The sequence below is a fragment of the Balaenoptera ricei genome, chromosome 6 (genome assembly GCF_028023285.1).
Source record: "Balaenoptera ricei isolate mBalRic1 chromosome 6, mBalRic1.hap2, whole genome shotgun sequence".
NCBI lineage: Eukaryota > Metazoa > Chordata > Mammalia > Artiodactyla > Balaenopteridae > Balaenoptera > Balaenoptera ricei.
In genome coordinates this window covers 28,958,007-28,980,124 of record NC_082644.1, presented here as the reverse complement: position 1 = coordinate 28,980,124, position 22,118 = coordinate 28,958,007, and the positions used below count along the sequence as shown (strand labels likewise).

At 37.1% G+C, this 22,118-nt stretch overlaps 1 long non-coding RNA gene across 1 annotated transcript; it reads left to right on the top strand.

Annotated features, from left to right (window-relative positions):
* The first annotated feature begins 6,643 nt into the window (after positions 1 to 6,643).
* On the top strand, positions 6,644 to 21,105 carry LOC132366922 (uncharacterized). Its single transcript, XR_009503604.1, has 3 exons — positions 6,644 to 7,199; positions 12,774 to 12,815; positions 20,474 to 21,105. It is a non-coding gene; the product is annotated as an uncharacterized LOC132366922 (long non-coding RNA).
* The last annotated feature ends 1,013 nt before the right edge of the window (positions 21,106 to 22,118 follow it).

The following is a 22,118-nucleotide window of genomic DNA, read 5'->3' as shown; positions in this document are numbered from 1 at the left end:
TCAGACTCCCTGACTGCAGACTATACTACAAAGCTACAGTAATCAAAACAGTATGGTACTGGCACAAAAACAGAAATATATATCAATGGAATAGGATAGAAAGCCCAGAAATAAACTCACGCTCCTATGGTCAATTAATCTATGGCAAGGGAGGAAAGAATATACAATGGAGAAAAAACAGTCTCTTTGATGAGTGGTGCTGGGAAAACTGGACAGCTACATGTAAAAGAATGAAATTAGAACATTCTCTAACACCATACACAAAAATAAACTGGAAATGGATCAAAGACCTAAATGTAAGTCCAGACACTATAAAACTCTTAGAGAAAAACATAGGCAGAACATTCTTTGACATAGATCAAAGCAACATCGTTTTTGATCCACCTCCTAGAGTAATGAAAATAAAAACAAAAATAAACAAACGTGACCTAATTAAGCTTAAAAGCTTCTGCACAGCAAAGGAAACCATCAGCAAAACAAAAAGATACCCATAGAATGGGAGAAAATATTTGCAAATAATGCAACTGACAAGGGGTCAATCTCCAAAATATACAAACAGCTCATGGAGCTCTATGTCAAAAAAACAAACAACCCAATCAAAAAATGGGCAGAAGATCTAAACAGACAGTTCTCCAAAGAAGATATACAGATAGCCAAAAAGCATATGAAAAGATGCTCAGCATCACTAATTATCAGAGAAATGCAAATCAAAACTACAATGAGGTATCACCTTGCACCTGTCAGAATGGCCATCATCAAAAAGTCTACAAACAGTAAGTGCTAGAGTGGGTGTGGAGAAAAGGGAACCCTCCTACACTGTTGGTGGGAATGTAAATTGGTACAACCACTATGGAGAACAATATGGAGGTTCCTTAAAAAACTTAAAATAGAGCTACCATATGATCCACCAATCCCACTCCTGGGCATATATCTGGAGAAAACCATAATCCAAAAGGATACATACACCCCAGTGTTCATTGCAGCACTATTTACAATGGCCAGGACATGGAAGCAACCTAAATGGCCATCAACAGAGGAATGGATAAAGAAGATGTGGTACATATATGCAATGGAATATTACTCAGCAATAAAAAAGAATGAAATAATGCCATTTGCAGCAAAATGGATGGACCTAAAGATTATCATACTAAGTCAAGTAAGTCAGACAAAGACAAATATCATATGATATCACTCATATGTGGAATCTAATTTTTTTTAAAAAAAGATACAAATGAACTCATTTATAAATAAAACAGAAGCAGACTTAATAGATATCAAAAACAAACTTATGGTTACCTAAGGGGAAACGTGGTGGGGAGGGATAAATCAGGAGCTTGGGACGAATACACACACTACTATATATAAGATAGATAACAAGAACCTACTGTATAGCACAGGGAACCCTACCCAATATTCTGTGATAACCTGTATGAGAAAAGAATGTAAAAAAGAATGAATATATGCATATGTATAACTGAATCATTTTGCTGTACAGCTGAAACTAACACAATGTTGTAAGTCAACTATACTCCATAAAAAAGAAAAAAAGATAACATGAACTAGAACCTGCAGGATAAACAGCTGACAATGTCAGTAGAGCCCCAGGGGATTTGGATATTGTAGTTAATAGACACAAACACTAGCACACCTGTGGTTGCCCTGCTCAAGGAGATAAATTTCAACAGAGAACTTAAAGCCGTGAAAAATGACATACAGATTTGGAAAAGAACCAAGTAGAAAGAAATTCTGGAGTAGCAAAACTGAATAACAAACGTTAGGACTCAGCGGATGAATTTAATAGCAGAGTGGACAGTTGAATCCCACAAAAGTCTGGGGTGGGTGGGGGGAGCTTTTGGGCCACTGGTAGTGTTCTTAACTTCGGTGGTGACATGAGTATTTACTTTGTAAAAATGTACTGAGCTCTTATGTTTATGTCTTGTGCAATTTTCTATGTGTATTATATACATCAGTTAAGAAGTTAAGAGTATGAAAGAATTAGTGAACTGGAAGATAAAAGTAATTATCTACAATGGAATGGGGAGACGAGGAGTGGTAAATGTGGAAGAGAGGCTGAGAGATGGAGACCAGTGCTTCTCAGACTTGAATGGGATGTGACTCACCTGTGGATCTTGTTTAAATGAAGATTCTGATTCAGTGGATCCCTGGGGATGCCGGAGATGCTGAGTTTTTAGAAGCTTCTTGAGAATATTGATGCTATCAGGTCATAGACCACACTTTGAATGGTGAGGCCATAAAGGATCCATGAAAAAATTTTAGTATTTGTTTATTTTATATCCTAGGAGTAGGTGAGGCAGGGACGCATAGGAAACATTTGAAGAGATGATGGTAGATATTTTTCCAAAATAGACTAAGGACGGTACTCCATGGCATCAAGAAGGCCCCGCAAACCCCAAGCAGGGTAAATAAAAATAAATCTGCATATAGACCCATCAGAGTGAACTGAGATAACTGAAGACTAAGAAAAATGTATTTAATAGCAGCGAGAGGAAGTAAAATGACCTTCGGTGTAATACTAATGAGACTTCTTCAGGTAGAGGGAAAATGATCACAGACGAAATGTCAGAAGCAGGAAAGATCGATGAGCAGCAACAGTGGTAAATATGAGGAAATCTAAATATTGACTGTATAAAACAGCAACAACAATGCCTTGTGGACTTTAAACTATATGTAGAAATAAAATGCATGACTTTAGCATTTAGGCTAGGGGAGGTTTGTGAGGAACTAAAAGGTCTAAGCTCCTTGAATTGTCGGAGAAGATTAAATGTACCAATTAGCAGTATACTTTATAAGGCAGGCTGCAAATAGTAATCTCTCGTCTAACTCCTAGAAGAATAGTATACAGCATATAGCTTCTAAATCATAAGAGGAAGATGAATGTGTTTTGTGGTTGCACCATAGGGGGCAGGATCAACCTGACCCAAAATGTGGCTTGGTTATTGTTGACTGAAAAAAAAAAAAAAATGCACAACCTAAAAGTTGAGAGTTATGTTTTATTGGGTGGACTTTCTGAGGACTTCAGGCCCAGGACATGGCATCTCAGATGACATTGCAGAAACTGTTCCGAAGAGGCAAGGGTGGGGAGCCAGGATATATAGGAGATTCTCAACAAAAGACCAGGTAGTCAGAACATCAAAAGATTACTGTTAATAAAAGAAAACCAGATTTCTCAAGTTATGGAATTTAGCACTTTTCTATGTTGGGGAAGATGCAAGAGCCTGGGCTCACTGAAATCATTCCTTTGATATGCACCTTAAATATCTGGGGCCAGTATCCTGTGTATTCTTATCCTGAGTTTCCTCAGGGTACACTGGCAGAACCAGGGGGTGTGGCAGTGGCTGAGGGTTTGGCAGTGAGCAGCCCGTTTGTCTACATCCTGGGTTCCCTTAGGGCTCACCCTCCGGTGGCTGTAATATGATGGCTTGATGGCTGCAACATCCTTTGTTTACTGATATGGCAGGCAACATTTTAGTTCTCATTATCAAGACTGATGATGCCACACATGCAGCGAGTGGGAGTGAAAAGGTCCATTTTTCACATAATGAGACTTTGCTGGGAGAGCAGGGTGGGCTCCCAGGAGGCAGCTCTGGAAATGGCCTGAGGAAGCAGGGAGGAGTTACTGACTCTGGCTTTCCCTGTGGTTTGGGAGGTGGGGTTCTTACCCTGGGCCAGGGTTTACTGGTGTGAATTCTCTGCAGGTGCCCCTTTCTTATCAGCTTGCCCTGGGGTAAGAGAGGGGGGTGGTCCTTAAAGGCTATCAGCTGTCAAACATCAAAAATGGAGTAAGTTATTATGATGCATTTCTGATGTTTGATGACTGACAGGTGCATGTTTCATTTCCCCGAACCTGAACTTGTATAAGTAGGCCATATGGTCCTCTGTGAGGCCTGCGTTCTAAATTGGCAGATGAAGGGAAGTTCTCTTGAATGACTTGCTCAAGAGCTTGGTGTTGTGTGTTTTTAAAGTGAAATGAGAGTCTTGGTCACTGTTGGTAATGTCTGGGTCTCCAAAGGGGATAGGAGTGCCTGCTATGTGCAGACATGTGTGACTATCATTTATATTTGGGGTGTTTGGGGGGCAAGAGGTCCTGAGGTCTTCCTCCCAAACGGGAAAGCTTGGATGAGAATTTAGTTTCTGCATTGGCTGGCCACATGGCCATGCCACTGGCAATGGCCAAAGAGTGTAAACATGCTGGTTGTTTGCTGGGGCATCAAGGGCTAAGGTGACTGAGATGACAGCCTGAAGGTCAACCATTTGTGTGGACTGTTGTGTCTGTCCTTTATCAGGGACACCTGGTAAGGTACGGGCAGCAGCAGTGCTCTGGTGGGCCGTGTGGCATGGGACAGTGTCAGTGCTGTCTACACCACGAGAGACTTCCCTTTCTTGTCTACTCAGAGGGTGGCCTGCTCTAGTGTCATTGCCTGTGGCAAGGGTCTGAGGACAACAGGAAGCTACTTCCTCCTGCACCAGATGGCCAGGCCTGCCTTCATCCTGAAGATGTCATTTCTGTCTTAGCAAGGAGGCTTCAGTGGCTGTGTGGAGCCTGCAGGATGCTACCTCCACGTCCCAAGGCATAATACGTACCTGGGAACAGAGAGTCACCTGTGATCTGAACCTGAACCTGTGATCACCTCTGTCACCACTAGGGCCCAGATGTAGCCTGCAGCTTTCACTTTGATGGTGCGTTGTGCGGGGCTGAGGTCGGTAGGTTTTGTATCAGAAGCACTGATTTTCTTGAGGTTGCCCTGTCGGAGAATGGGGCAGGATCAACCCCCTACACAAAATTTGGCTCAGATTTGGAGACTGCTGACTTTACACATGCACCAGTGGGGTACGGAAAAGGGTATCCCCCCAAAATTCAGGTCTACCCAGAGCCTCAGAATGTGACCTTCTTTGGAAACGGTGCTGCTGCGATGTATTTTATTTATTTATTTATTTATTTATTTATTTACTTATTTACTTATTTATTTATTTAACATCTTTATTGCAGTATAATTGCTTTACAATGGTGTGTTAGTTTCTGCTTTATAACAAAGTGAATCAGCTGTACATACACATATACCCCCATATCTCCTCCCTCTTGCATCTCCCTGCCACCCTCCCTATTCTGCGATGTATTTAGTTAAGGATCTCAAGATGAAATCATCCTGGATTTAGTCTGGGCCCTTAATCTAACGGTATCTTGCTAAGAAGAGGAGAGGGCACAGAGACACACACAGAGAAGCCATGTGCAGATGCCGCAGACATTGGAGTGTGCTGTTACATGCCAAGGAAAGCACTAGAACCTTCAGAGGAAGCAGAGCCCTGCTGCACCTTGACTTTGGGCCTCTAGCCTCCAGAACTGTGAGGGAGTAAATTTTTGTTTTTTTAAGCCACCCTGTTTTGTTACTTCAGCCCTAGGAAATTAATACAAGACTCATCTAAAACAGAACACTTAAGGAGGATGGAATTAAAAGGATGGGAAAATGACAGGCGTTGGAGATGCCAACCAGAAGCAAGCTCACACAGCTGGTAATGTTAGACGAGAAGACCGGAAGATCAAAGTGTTTACTAGATCTTAGGGGTCATTTCAAAATAATAATTTGATCAGCCTCCCAGAAAGATACAGCGAGGCTAATTTTGAATGCACGTTAAAGTATGGCCTAAAATATATATGGAACAAAAATGTGTGGGATTTCAAGGAGAAATGGTTAAAGTTGCAAGCATCACGAGAAATTTCTGTTACCTGGCTAAAGAGAGATGATCTGGGCGGGCCCACTTTAATTCCATGAGTGCTTCAAAGGCAGAGAGTTTTCTCTGACTGGTCACAGAAGAGGAAGTCAGAGACTCACGGGTGCGGGGGCCTCCCGTGCTGGCTGCCAGGCTGTCGGTGGGCCTGAGGACAAGAATAGTCTCTGCCACCAGCCAGCAGGCAGGGAAACCTTAGTTCTGTAGCCACAGTGTCCTGGACTGCCAACGACCTGAATGGGGCCCCAGTGAGAACCCAGCACCTTGACGCCTTGGCTTAGCTTTGTGTGACTTCGTCTCACGGGTTATTGGGAAGATGATCTACATATAGGTCTGTGGCTCATTTCAAGTTAAATTATATTTGTGTGCATGGTCAGCGTCAGGGTTCATTTTTATTTACAAATGGGTATCCAGAATTTGTAGGAAAGACCATCCTTTCTTCATCAAATTATATCATCACCTTCGTTTGTCAAAATATCAAATGACTGTATGTGTTATATGTGTTATATGTTGAACATGTGGGTCAGTCTCCACTGATCTGTTTGTCTGTCCTCATGACAGTAACACAGGGTCTTGTTTCCCGCAGATTACAGTTAAGTCGTGACCGCCAGCATTTTCTTTTTTGGAAAATATATCCATTTCCATAAAATTTGTCAAGTCAGCTTGGAAATTTCTACAAAACTGCTTACTGGGATTTTGATTACTTTGAATCTATAGATTGATTTGGGGATAACTGACATCTTAATGTTTAGTCTTCTAAGCCATGAACATGGCATATATGACCCCATTTATATAGGCCTTCATTTATTTCTCTCAACAAAGTTTTGTAGGTTTAAGCGAACAGGGCTTGCACATATTTTGTTAAAATTATTCATAAGTATTTTTATACGATTTAAATGTTATTTTAAAATTTGATTTTCCAATATTTTCTTTGCTAGTATACAGCATATATAGAAATACATAAATAATTGTATGATCAAGCCACCCAAGATGGCTCTTCTCTTGCTCGCTGTACAACCCCTGCCCGACCAGTCCTCCTTCATCTACACACTACTCACATCACCAACCTTCCCTCCTAATACATACTTGCCCCCGGCCCCAGCTAGTGATTGTTCTAATCTTTAGATCAGAGCACCTCCACGGTGATAGCTTATCAAAGGGACGGTGAGGGACGTGCCCCTCTGCTTGTTTCCCTGGTAACCGATGAGCCAACCTGATGTCAATTCCCCCTATAACCGGTGACCTCCCCGAGCCCTGGGAGCAAAGACTACTACCATGTCCTGCCCGCTGTCTGCCGCACACCGTGGAGTGTTGCTCCAGGACATGTAAGCTCCTCCATCCATTAAACCACTGATGTCTGTGTCGCTCACTTCAGGCTCTTTCTTCGGTCTCGAGGCTGGGCAAGTGCAGGGCTTGCAGGCCTGTAGGGTGCAACGCAACAGTAATACATAGGGGTATGTATAGTTTTGTATTTACAAAAAAATTTCTGTGCATACTATATGTAGCATACGTAGAAATCATTTGTGTATAAATATAAATAGAAATGCATTCGATTTTTGTATATTGACCCGTATTCAACTGCCTTGCTAAATTTACATATTAATTCTTTGTGTGTGTGTGTGTGTGTGTGTGTGTGTGTGTGTGTGTGTTTTGAGCACTTAGAGTAAATCTAATTTCTTTTTTTTAATAAACATCTTTATTGGAGCATAATTACAAGGTGTTAGTTTCTGCTGTATAACAAAGTGAATCAGCTATATGTATACATATATCCCCATTTCCCCTCTCTCTTGCATCTCCCTCCCACCCTCCCCATCCCACCGCTCTAGGTGGTCACAAAGCACCGAGCTGATCTCCCCGTGTAATCCAGCTGCTTCCCACTAGCTATCTATTTTACGTTTGGTAGTGTATATATGTCCATGCCACTCTCTCACTTCGTCCCAGCTTACCCTTCCCCCTCCCCATGTCCTCAAGTCCATTCTCTACATCTGCGTCTTTATTCCTGTCCTGCCCCTAGGTTCTTCAGAACCTTTTTTTTTTTTCTTAGATTCCATATATATGTGTTACCATATGGTATTTGTTTTTCTCTTTCTGACTTACTTCACTCTGTATGACAGACTCTAGCTCCATCCACCTCACTACAAATAACTCAGTTTTGTTTCTTTTTATGGCTGAGTAATATTCCATTGTATATATGTGCCACATCTTCTTTATCCATTCATCTGTTGATGGACACTTAGGTTGCTTCCATGTCCTGGCTATTGTAAATAAAGCTGCAATGAACATTGTGGTACATGACTCTTTTTGAATTATGGTTTTCTCAGGGTACCTGCCCAGTAGTGGGATTGCTGGGTCATATGGTAGTTCTATTTTTAGTTTTTTAAGGAACCTCCGTACTGTTCTCCATAGTGGCTATATCAATTTACATTCCCACCAACAGTGCAAGAGTGTTCCCTTTTCTCCACACCCTCTCCAGCATTTATTGTTTGTAGATTTTTTGATGATGGCCATTGTGACCGGTGTGAGATGATATCTCATTGTCGTTTTGATTTGCATTTCTCTAATAATTAATGATGTTGAGCATTCTTTCATGTGTTTGTTGGCAATCTGTGTATCTTCTTTGGAGAAATGTCTATTTAGGTCTTCTGACCATTCTTGGATTGGGTTGTTTGTTTTTTTGATATTGAGCTGCATGAGCTGCTTGTAAATTTTGGAGATTAATCAATCCTTTGTCAGTTGCTTCATTTGAAAATATTTTCTCCCATTCTGAGGGTTGTCTTTTGGTCTTGTTTATGGTTTCCTTTGCTGTGCAAAAGCTTTTAACTTTCATTAGGTCTCATTTGTTTATTTTTGTTTCTATTTCCATTTCTCTAGGAGGTGGGTCAAAAAGGATCTTGCTGTGATTTATGTCATGGAGTGTTCTGCCTATGTTTTCCTCTAAGAGTTTCATAGTATCTGGCCTTCCATTTAGGTCTTTAATCCATTTTCAGTTTATTTTCATGTATGGTGTTAGGGAGCATTCTAATTTCATGCTTTTCCATGTAGCTGTCCAGTTTTCCCAGCACCACTTATTGAAGAGGCTGTCTTTTCTTCACTGTATATGCTTGCCTCCTTTATCAAAGATAAGGTGACCATATGTGCCTGGGTTTATCTCTGGGCTGTCTATCCTGTTCCATTGATCTATATTTCTGTTTTTGTGCCAGTACCATACTGTCTTGATTACTGTAGCTTTGTAGTATAGTCTGAAGTCAGGGAGCCTGATTCCTCCAGCTCCGTTTTTCTTTCCCAAGATTGCTTTGGCTATTCAGGGTCTTTTGAGTCTCCATACAAATTGTGAGATTTTTTTGTTCTAGTTCTGTGAAAAATGCCAGTGGTAGTTTGATAAGGATTGCATTGACTCTGTAGATTGCTTTGGGTAGTAGAGTCATTTTCACAGTGTTGAGTCTTCCAGTCCAAGAACATGATATATCTCGAGTAATATAATTATATATGTATGTATTATATATATAATATATTAGAGTTAGATATATTTATAAATATAAAATATATCATAATTATGTTATTTATATAATAAATATAAAATAAATACATTTATATTATAATTATATATATATAAATATATTATATAATATATATATTTTTTATATATAAAAATATATATACTGTGTGGTATAAAATTGGTTAAAGCAGTCAGAAAATAACTACCCATAAGGAATAGATTTATAATTTAACTACATTAAAATGTAAAAGTTCTGTACATTAAAACACTATTTAAAAATTGAAAGATAAAGTAATGAGTGTCAGAGAATATTTTCTAAAGTTATAAACAATAAAGGATTAAAATGGATATACATATATATTTTTTTAAATTTAAACATATAATTTTAAATCTCTGATTCAATAGGAAGGCAGGCAATGTATAGAAAATAGGTGGTGCTTCATAATAGAGAAAATAAAAATGGCCAAAAAGATATGAAAATTTACTTAAAATCATTATTATTCAAGGAAGTGCATATTAAACTATGGTGAGATACCACTCTATCCCCTCAGACTGGCAAACATTAAAAACCTTTAGAGTTATGAGTGTTGTTGAGGATATGTCACAACAAGAACTCATTCAGCACTGGAGGCAGTGCATATTAATCCGTCCCTTTGGAAAACAAGTTGTTATTAAATGGTAAAGTGGTGATATTCCTATCACCACCCCTAGGAATATATAACTTTGAGAAGCTCATGCGCACATGAACCATGACAGTATGAACAAGATTGTTCATAAAAGCAAGCATAGTAGTCCCAAATTAGAAACAACCCAAGTATTCCTAAATAGTAAAATGGATAAATATGCTGCAGTAGAGTCATACAATGGAAATATTCTACAGAAATGCAAGTAAACAAACTAGAGCTCCATACAACAACATTGATGAATCTTACAAAAGGTTGAACAGAAGAAGACATAAAAAAGTAAATCTGTGATTCCATAGATTCCATTTATATGCAACTCAGAAATAAGCAAAACTAACTTGTATTGTTTAGAGATGTAAACATAGGAGACAAAATCATAAAGCAAAGCAGAGAAATGATCACTATGACAATCAAGATTGTGATTGCACATAAACTGGAGCAAGAGGGTTTTGATCATGAAAGGACACTCATATTCTTTTTGGGGACCTGCAATTTTTAATTTCTTAAGCTGGGTAGTAATTACATTAGTGTTTGCTTTATAATACTTTGTTAAATTGTACATCTATGTTTTGTTTGCTTTTGCACATACATTGTGTTTAACAATAAAAATTTTTAAATTATATATTACTTATATGTTGTAAAAAGATTTACCACAAAATTCAACAGTTTAAGTAGGCAAATACTTATTATCTCACACATTTTCTGAAGGCCAGGCCTTTGTGAGTGTCTTAGCCGGGTGGCCTTGGGGTCAAGCCATTGGCCAGGGCTGTAGTCATATGGCTTGACTGGGGCCGGAGGATCCACTTCCATGAAGGTTTACACACATGTCTGTTGGTTGGGGGCCTCAGCTCCTTACCATGTGGGCCACTTCACAGGGCTGCTTGAGTTTCCTTACCACATGACAGCTGACTTCCTCCAGAGTGAATGATTCAAGAGAGAAAGAGAAGAGAGCAATGCCTTTCATAACCTAGTATCAGAAGTCAAACATTGTCAATTTGCCACATTCTATTCATTAAAAGGAAGTCATTAAAGTCCAGTCCATGATGAAGATAGAGGAATTAAACTCCATCTCTTCAAGGGAATGGTATCAGAGTATTTGTGGACATATTTTAAATCACCATAAATTTTATCAGAAGTCTACTATAAACAAATTCAATGTAGAGTACCTATATTAGGAAAAGTATTTGCAACATATAAGAAAGCAAAATGACTTAATCTATTATAAATGAGGATAAGAACTCAATATACACACTGAAAAAAGACATGAAAAAATTCTAATGAGCATATAAGAGGAAAAATATAAACATTGCTAGTGAAAATGAAAATCTGAGTTTTTACAGCTTTTCTGGAAGAAATGTCACATATATTGTATATTAGTGTGGAGACTTAAACCACTTAATATACGAAGAATTTATTTCTTTAAAAGGGAATAAAGACACAGACCTACTAGAGAATGGACTTGAGGATACGGGGAGGGGGAAGGGTAAGCTGGGGCAAAGTGAGAGAGTGGCATGGACATATATACACTACCAAACGTAAAATAGATAGCTAGTGGGAAGCAGCCGCATAGCACAGGGAGATCAGCTCGGTGCTTTGTGACCACCTAGAGGGGTGGGATAGGGAGGGTAGGAGGGAGGGAGATGCAAGAGGGAAGAGCTATGGGGACATATGTATATGTATAACTGATTCACTTTGTTATAAAGCAGAAACTAACACACCACTGTAAAGCAATTATACTCCAATAAAGATGTTTAAAAAAAAAAGGGACCAATATATATAAAATATGTATGGAGATGTTTATTTTACATTATTTGTAGAAGAAAAAAGCTGAAACAAATGGAATGACCAATAAGTACAGAAATGTTTGAATACATTATGACACATCCATGATGTGAAAACATTTTTAAAACTTTCTATTGACAAATAGTGTACATACAGAAAAGTGCAATATTGCATGCATAAAGCCCAAAGAAATATCACTATCTGGTCATACTCATGATATCAGCATTCTAATCAAGAAAGAGAACAATGCCAGAACCCCCAAAGCCCTCTCAGCTTCCTTGTAGTCTCAAACTTCTCTGAGTAACCACTATCCTGACATCTGAGAACATAGATTAATGTTGCTTTTTTTGGTACTTTGCATGCGTGAAATCATATAGTATGTTATGTGGTATATTATATAGTTGACGCTTGAACAACACTGCTTTGAACTGTGGGTTCACTTATATGTGGGTATTTTTCAATAGTAAATAGTATAGTACTACGCAGTCGGTGGTTGGTTGAATCTGCAGATGCAGAGGAACCAGGGATATGGAGAGTTGACTATAAGTTATACATGGCTTAACTCCCATGTTGTTCAAGGGTCAACTGTAGTTTTATTTTCCTTTGTATTCTATTTGTCAGATTCATCCATACTACATGTAGTTATAGGTAATTGATTCTCATTGCTGCATAGTACTTGATTGTGTCTCAACTCATTTATCCACAACAGTTTTAACAGGTATTTAGTTTCCAGCTTGGGACTATTATGATTAGTGCTATGAATATTCTAGTACATGTCTTTTGGTAAATAAATGTGCATATTTCTGATAGATATATACCTAGGAGCAGAATTGCTGGGTCATAGGATATGCATGTGTTTGGCTTTAGTAGACTCTGCCAAGCAGTATTCCAAAGTGGTTGGACCAAATTATGCTCCCAGTAAGAGTGTATGAGATTTACTGTTGGTCCACATTCATACCAACACTTGCTTTTTCCATGTTTTAGATTTCAGCTTTTGGATGTGTGTCATGAAATGGTTCTCATAGATTTTCTTCTAGAAGCCTAATTGTTTTTTTCTTCACATTTAGGTATGCAATCCATATGGAATTGATTTTTATGTATGGTATGAGGTAAGTGTCAGGTCACACTTATTTTTTCATATGGATATTCAATTGACCCAGCACCACTTATTGAAAAGATCCATCTTTACCATACTATTTTGATGACGATAGCTTTTTCATATAGTTTGAAATCCGGGACCATGATACCTCCAACTTTGTTTTCTTATCAAGGTTGTTTTGACTATTTGGGTCTTTTGTGTGGAAAGATACACTGTGTTCATGAATTGGAAGAATTGATATTGGTAAAAATGACCATACTACCCAAGGCAATCTGCAGATTCAGTGCAATCCCTTTCAAAATACCAACAGCATTTTTCACAGAACTGCAATAAATTATTCTAAAATGTGTATGAAAACACAGAAGACACAGAATAATCAAAACAATCTTGACAAAGAAGAACAAAGCTGGAGGTATCATGCTCCCTGATCTTAAACTATACTACAAAGCTACAGTCATCAAAACAGTATGGTACTGGCACAAAAATAGATACATAAATCGTTAGAACAGAATAGAGAGCCCAGAATTAAACCCACACTTATATGGGCAATTCCTCTATGCCAAAGTAGGCAAAAATATACAATGGGGAAAAGATAGTGTCTTCACTAATTGGTGTTGGATAAACTGGACAGCTCCACGAAAAAGAATCAAACTGGACTACTTTCTCACACCATAAAAAAAAAAAACACCAAAAAACTCAAAATGGATTAAAGCCTCAAACGTAAGACCTGAAAACATAAAACATCTAGAAAAACATAGTCAGTACACTCTTTGACATTGGTCTTAGCAACACTTTTTTGGATATGTGTCTTCAGGCAAGGGAAACAAAAGCAAAAATAAACAAATGGGACTACATCAAACCAAAAAGCTTTTGTATAGCAAAGGAAACTTTTAACAAAATGAAAAAACAGCATGCTGAATAGGAGAAGGTATTTGCAAATGATATCCAATAAGGGGTTAATACCCAAAATATACAAAGAACTCATATAACCCAATACCAATTGAAAAATTTGCTGAGGACCTAAATAGACATTTTTCCAAAGACATACATATGGCCAACAGACACATGAAAAGATGTTCAGCATTACTAAATATCAGGGGAATGCAAATCAAAACCACAATGAGATATCACCTCACACCTGTCAGAATGGCTATTACAAAAAGACAAGAAATAACAAGTGTTGGTAAGGATGTAGAGAAAAGGGAACCCTTGTGCACTGTTGGTGGTACAAATTGGTGTAGCCACTATGGAAAACAATATGGAGGTTCCTCAAAAAGTTAAAAATAGAACTACTATATGATCCAGCAATTCCACTTTGGGTATTTTTCCAAAGAAAACAAAAACATTAATTAGAAAAAATATATGCATCCCTATGTTTATTGCAGCACTACTTACGAGAGGCAAGATATGGAAACAACCTAAGTGTCCATCAATAGATAAATGGATAAAGATGTGGTATATTATACACAGTGGAATATTACTCAGCCGTAAAAAAGAATGAGATCTTTTGTGATTTTGATGTGACAACATGGATTGACCTAGAGGTTATTATGCTAAGTGAAATAAGTCAGGCAGAGAAAGAAAAATGATGTATGATTTTAACTTATATGTGGAATGTAAAAAACAAAGCAAATGAACAAATGAACAAAATAGAAACAGTCTCTTAGATACAGAGAAGAAATAGTGGTTGCCATAAGGTAGGGGGTGGGGGGTTGAGTAAAATAGGTGAAGGAGATTAAGAGGTGTAAACTTCCAGCTGCAATATAAATGAGTTGTGAGGATGAAATGTACAGCATGTGGAATATAATCAGTAATATTGTAATATCTTTGTATAGTAATGTACTGTAACTAGATTTATCATAGTAACATTTTCTAATGTATAGAAATATTGAATCACTATGTTGTACACCTGGAACTAACATAGTGTTGTAGGTCAATTATACTTCAATTAAAAAAAAAAAAACTAGTTCTTTGAAAAGATCAATAGAGCTGATGAGCCTCTAGCCAGGCTAACTAAGAAAAAAGAGAGAAAATACAAATTAGTAACATCCAAAATAAAGGAGGGACATTACTACAGATCCCATGGATAGTAGAAGGATAATCAAGGAATACTATGAACAACACTATGGCCACAAATTTGATAACCAAGATTAAATGGAGTAATTCCTTGAAAGACACATCTGCCAAAACTCACACAAGAAGAAAGAGATGCTGAATAGGCCTGTATCTATTAAATAAATTGAATCAACAATTAATAACCTTCCAAAACAGAAAGCAGCAGGCTCAGATAGGTTCACTGGTGAATTCAAACATTTAAGGAAGAAATTATGCCAATTTTATACAATCTCTTCCAGAAGATAGACACAGAGGGGAAACCTCCTAACTCATTATATGAGGCCAGCATTACCCTAAAACCAAAACCAGATAGTCTTTAAAAGAAAACTACAGACCAATATCTCTCATGAACACAAATGCAAAAATCCTCAACAAAACATTAGCAAATCAAAACCAAAAATGTATGAAAAGAATTATACACCATGACCATGTGAGATTTATCCCAGGTATGCAAGGTTGGTTTATCATTTGGAAATCCATTAATATAATCTATCACATCAACAGTCTAAAGAAGAAAAATCACATGATCATATCAATAGATACAGAAAAAGTATTTGACAAAATCCAATACTCATTCTTGATAAAAACTCTTAGCAAGCTAGGAATAGAGGGGAACCCTCTCAAATTGATAAAGACCATCTATACAAAATCGATAGCTAACATTATACTTAATGATGAGAAACTAAGTTTTTCCACTAAAAGCAGGAACAAGGCAGATGTCCTCTCTCACCACTCCTTTTCAACATCATACCAGAAGTTCTAGATAACTCAATAATACCAAAAAAGGGAAATAAAAGTTATACAGAGTGTAAAAGAAGAAATAAAACTATGTTCATGGATGACATGATTGTCTATATAGAAAACAAAAGAATTAACAACAAAATTTCTGGAACTAATAAGTTATTACAGCAAATTTGGAAGATGTAAGGTTAATGTACAAAAGGTTAACACTTTCCTTATCCCAGCAATAAACAAGTAGAATTTTAAATTAAAAACATATTGCCATTTACCTTAACACAAATACTTAGGTGTAAATCTAACAAAATACGTACAAGATCTATATGAGGAAAACTACAAAATTCTGATGAAACAAATTTAAAAAAGAACTAAATAAGTATAGAGATATTTCATGTTCATGGATGGGAAAACTCAATTTTGTCAAGACGTTGGTTCTTCATAACTTGATTTATAGATTCAATGCAATCCCTATTAAAATGCCAGCAGGTTATTTTGTGGATGACAACTAAGTGATTCTAAAGTATATCTGGAGTGGCAAAAGACCCAGAATAGCCAGTATTGAAGGAGAAGAACAAAGCAGAAGGACTGACACTGCCTGACTTCAAGACTTACAATAAAGCTATAGTAACCAAGTGTGGTGTTGGTGATAGAACAGTTAAATAGACCATTGGAACAGAATAAAGAGCCCAGAAAGAGACTCACATAAATATCACTATATTTCTGTGAAAATATCACTGATCTTGATGAAATACAACGGTAAAATGGAGAAAAGACACTCTCTTCAACAAATGGTGCTGGAACAACTAGACAGCCACATATTAAAAAACATAAGAATCTACAGACAGACCTTTCAAAAAAATTAATTGAAAATGGATGATAGACCTTAATATAAAATGCAAAATTATAAAACTCCTAGGAGTTAACACAGAAAAATTCTAGATGGCTTTTGGTATGGTGATAACTTTTTAGATACAACACCAAAGGTATGGTCTGTGAAAGAAATAATTGATAAGGTGGACTCATAAAAATTAAAAAAAAGAAAAACCTTCTGCTCTGTGAAAGACACTCTCAAGAGAATAAGAAAACAGCCACAGACTGCGAGAAAATATTTGCAAAAGATTTATCCAATGAAGGACTGTAATTCACAATATACAAAGAACTCTTAAAATTAAATAATAAGAAAATGAACATCCTGATTTAAACATGGGCAAAAAACCTGAACAGATACATCATTGAGGAAGATAAACAGATGACAAAATAGCATACAAAAAATGCTCAACATTATATGTCATTAGGAAATTGCAAATTAAAACAATAGTAAGATACCACTACACACCTATCAGAATGGCCAAAATCTGTAACACTGACAACACCAAATGCTGACAAGGATGTGGAGCAAGAGGAACTCTCATTCATTGCTAGTGGGAATGCAAAATGGTACCACCACTTTGGAAGACAGTTGAGCACTTTCTTACAAAACTAAACATACTCCTACCATATGATCCAGCAATTGTACTACTTGGCATTTACCCAAAGGAATTGAAAAGTTATGAACCTGCACGTGGATGTTTATAGCATCTTTATTCATAATTGCAAAAACTTAAAAGCAACCAAGTTGTCCTTCATTAAGTGAATAAATAAATAAACTGTGAAACATCCAGGCAATGGAATATTATTCAGCACTAAAAAGAAATGAGATTTCAAGCCATGAAAAGACATAGAAGAAACTTAAATGCCTATTACTAAGTGAAAGAAGACAATCTGAAATGGCTACGCACTGTATGGTTCCAATATATGAAATTCTAGATAAGGTAAAATTATGCAGACAGTAAAAAAGAACAGTGGTTTCCAGGGGTTCAGAAGGAGGGAGGAATAAATAAATTTGTGGAGCACAGAGGATTTCTAGGGCAGTGTAGCTGTTCTGTATGATACTATAATGATGATACATGTCATTATGCATTTGTCAAAACCCACAGGGTGAACCTTGATGAACTTTTGGTGATAATGATGTGTCAATGTAGGTTGATTATCAAATAACCTGCAAATGTACTCTCTGGTATGAGACATTGGTAGTGGGGGAAGCTGTGTGTGTGTTGGGGCAGGGGGTAACTTTTATACTGTCTCCTCAATTTTCCTATGAATATAAAATAAATAGAGCTTCTTAAGAAAATATTTTCAAATTAAAAAATAGAAAAGGAGAGATTCCTAACTCATTTCTGAGGCTAGTATTAGCCTTAAAAGGCCTTGTAAGAAAGTTACAAATCAATATCCCTTATGAAAATAGACATAAAATTTTCTAATAAAATTATAGCAAATTAAATCCAGAAATTTGTAAAAGGCATAATACATCACAACCAAGTGGGGGTTTTCTTGTGATGCAAAGCTAGTTAAACAGACAGAGATAATTGATGCAATCCACTATATTAATCAACTAAAGGATGATTTGGCAATTGTTTTTCAGTAAAGAACCAGATAGTAAATAGTTTAGGCTTTGTGGGTGACATACAGTTTTTATAGCATATTCTTCTTCTTTTTACAATACTTTAAACATGTGAAAAAATCATTTTTTGGCTTGTGGCCTCTAAAGAAACAGTCAATGGGCAGGATTTGGCCTGTGAGTCACAGTATGCTGACCCCTGGACTAAAATAAGTAAAACCACATGATTATATCAATTGATACAGAAAAAGAACTTGAAAAATTCAACATCCATTCAACATTAAAACTCTAGTAAATTAGGAATAGAAAGCATCTACAAAAAAATTCTATAGCTAACATCATAGTTAGTAGTGAAAGATTTAATGTTTTACCCCAGGATCAAGAACAAAGCAAAGATTATATATTTTTACCACTCCTATTCAACACCATAGGTTGGTTGACAAGCCAGTGTGATAAAGCAAGGGGAAAAAAGCTTAGAGATTGGAAAGGATGACATGATTGTTAAAGTAGAAATCTCCAGAATCTATTTTAAAAGCTACTGGAATGAATAAGTGAATGTAGCAAAGTTGCATAATAAAAGGTCAATGCACAAAAATTAAAATGTAATTTATATAATATTAATGAAAAATAGGAAACCAAATCTGTTTTTTAAATACCATTTACAATAGCTTCTTTTTAAAAAAGGAAATACTTTGATATAAATCTAACAAATGTGCAGGAGCTGTACACTTAAAACTAAAAAAAGCTAATGAAAGAAATCAAAGGATGTCTAAAAAATCTAAATAAATGGAGAGATATATCATGCTCATGGATTGAAAGACTCAATATAGTTAAAATGTCAATTCTTTAAAAAATGATCTATAGATTAACACAATTCCAATGCAAATCCCAGCATCACTCACTGTATATATTGACAAGTTAACTTTAAACTCTTTATAGAAAGTCATAGGAATTAGAGTAGCCAAAATAAATTTGAAAAGAAAAAAATTTGACTTTAAGACTTACTGTAAAGTCACAGTTATTAAGACAGTGTGGTAATGGTGAGATGATAGACACGTAGATCAATGGAACAGAACAGAGAGTCCAGGTATGAATCCACGCAAATACAGGCTTTTTTACTAAGGTAAAATTTACATGAAATGAAATTCATCATGTTAACCATTTTTAAGAGTACAATTCAGTGCTATCGTTAGTACTAAGGTCCGTAGTGTTTTCCTCACTTTCATTTCTGATTTTAGTAATTTGAGTTTTTCTCTTTTTTGGTCACTCTAGCTAAAGGTTTGTCAATTTTGTTGCTCTTTTAAAATAAATTTGGTTCATTTATTTTCCCTCTTGTTTTTCTATTCTCTATTTATCTCCACTCTAATATTTATTATTTCCTTCCTTGTACTAGTTTTGTGTTTAGTTTGCTCTTCTTTTTCTAGTGCTTTACGGTGCAAAGTTGGGTGACTGATCTGAGATATTTTTTAATGTAGGCATTTAAAGCTATAAATTTCCCTCTGAACTTATCTCACTGCATCCCATTAAGTTTTGGTATAGCATGTTTATGTTTTTGTTTTCATTTGTCTTAAGGTATTTTCTAACTTCTCTTGCAATCTTTTCTTTGGCCCATTCGTTGTTTAAGAGTGTGTTGTTAGTGTGCACATATTTGTGAATTTTCCAGTTTTCCTTCTGTTAGTGTCAGGGCAATTTCATAAGAATTTCTTGACTTACTTGGGCAAGGGAAGAAATTCATGAGTAGACCAGAAGAAGCAGAAATTTTGTGGAATGGATTCTGGCTCTCTTCACAGGGCTACTTTTTTCAACATTTAATAAAATAAGGTTATATTTTACTGAAATGACTCTCGCCAGCATTGACAGTGACAACTACAGGGAAACTTAATTTTTGATCCTGAGATGGGGGGGAGGAGAAAAGGTCGACTAGAGACCTGCCTTCTCCCATAAGAATGAGAGATGATAATACAGATGCTCATTCCTTCTACTCCAGCAATAAGATGTAAACCTTGCATTTGGTATGGTCTGGAAATAGAGCACTTTGTTTAGTCAGATATGACTGTTGTCAGAAAGTTACATACTTTCGTTTAAAATGCCAACTTTTCTACGTTTCACACTAGTAAAGGCACATTTAAGTTGATTTTATTTATAACGGTCATGAGATAATGATAGCTGTAGTACCATAGTTCATTTCACCGCATCTCCAATTCCTAGAAATTCGACTTCATAGAAATGCCCAATGAACAACTGACGGGTAGCAGTTTAATGGTTCTCCTGTGAGACCTCTTAGAACTGATTTCAGATTGGAAGTATTACTACAGTGAGAAGTGAATTACTATAATACCTTTTCTGTTGGCTAACATTTTACAAATTCTTCTCTGAAGGGTTTCACAGATGTGATTTCAGGATGGAGTTGGAAAAGTGAGAGTCCACTACTGCAGAAGAAACAAAAGGACAGGTTCCTCTTCAGCTATATAATACCATAAATAAATGATCATATTCGCCACTTTTTGAAATTACGATGGCTATCCTCAAGGGGAAATTGGAAGAGGTGGATTTCGAATTGCCAAAATATCTTGGCCTGTTTTTAGTTTCCTGAACAAGGTGCTGAGCTAGAGGAGCTCTGAAGTCCATTGCATCTCAAGGTTTTTAGTCTCCCTGACCAGAGAGCACAAGGGAAGCCGGCAGCCATTTCGGGGCTGATGGAGGTGTGCTGGGTTTACAAATGCCAAGCTGGCAAGCCCCAAGCTGGCTCCATGGGGTGAGCCTCTGCTCTCTGGACATGCTGGAAGCCACCCCCAATTAGGACATAACCTGCACTGAGGTTAATTACTGAGGATATGGGTACCCTGTGGGTATTTTCAGAAATGCCGAAGTTCACACTCTGTGGTTGTTTGACTGTAATGGCTAATAAACTTTAACAATGTTTTTGCAAGGAACTTTATGACGAACACCATACTAGGCTGATTGTATGGCATTGTTAATGGTGTCTTCATGAAATTTATTACATATATTTATTTACTCATGAACTATTAATAATTTATGGGACATCATATTTGCTTTCTAATCCTAGTGATATTGTTTCCTACCAGAACAAAAAATTAATTCTGTGTCAAAGAAGCCTTGGTTTGATTAGATTCTTATGGAAATACTCAATACTGATAATCCTCTAACAGATGTATTCTCACCAATTTTTCTTCTATTATGAAAAATTGTGTCACATGTTATATTTATATACAAAGTGTGTGTGTGTATAGAGACAGAGAGGTTGGATTTCAACTTTCAGAAGTGACCTAAATTTGTTTTTATTCTCATTTTGTATTATACAACTCTAAGCCATTATTAATATTTTACTTCATTTTAAAGTAAAAATAAAATGATGGTGTTGGTTTTGAGGCTTCAAGTTGTCTCAGGGATTGAGGCAGGAGGTAGATGGGTCCCAGGCTGAACAGTTTCTCCCCTGTGGACAGGAACTCCATAATAGCAGGAACCCCATAAAAGCAGGATGATGGAGGAGGTTGGGCCCTGCTCAGATAAGAGATAAAAGACCACATGTTCCTCATTCTTGAAGTCAAGGAGACCTTCTCGACTATACATGCACAGAAAGGCTCCATGGAGGTCAAAAAGGGAGGGGGGGCCACCCCATAGTAAGTGATGTCAACTACCTATAGGCCTCTTCACCAGAATCCAACTTGGCTAAGAGATGCGCACGCACACGTGGGAGGACCCTGAGATAAACCAAATACAGACTCAGAACCAGGCAAAGCAAGATGATTGGTCTAAGGAAACCCAGAAGAAATGCCCCATAAAAGTGATACAAACTACCACGAGGGTGCGACTCTCTCTCTGAGCCCACCTGTGTGTCCATCCACATGTACTGTACTCTTTTCCTCCTAATAAACACTTTACTTGTTTCACTACTTTCCGTCTCTATGTGGAAATTCATTTCCACACAGCTGACGGGCCAGGGACTTGTCCCTGGCCACTGGTCCCTGGCAGTGTGGTGGCTAGGATTCAGCGCTCTCACTG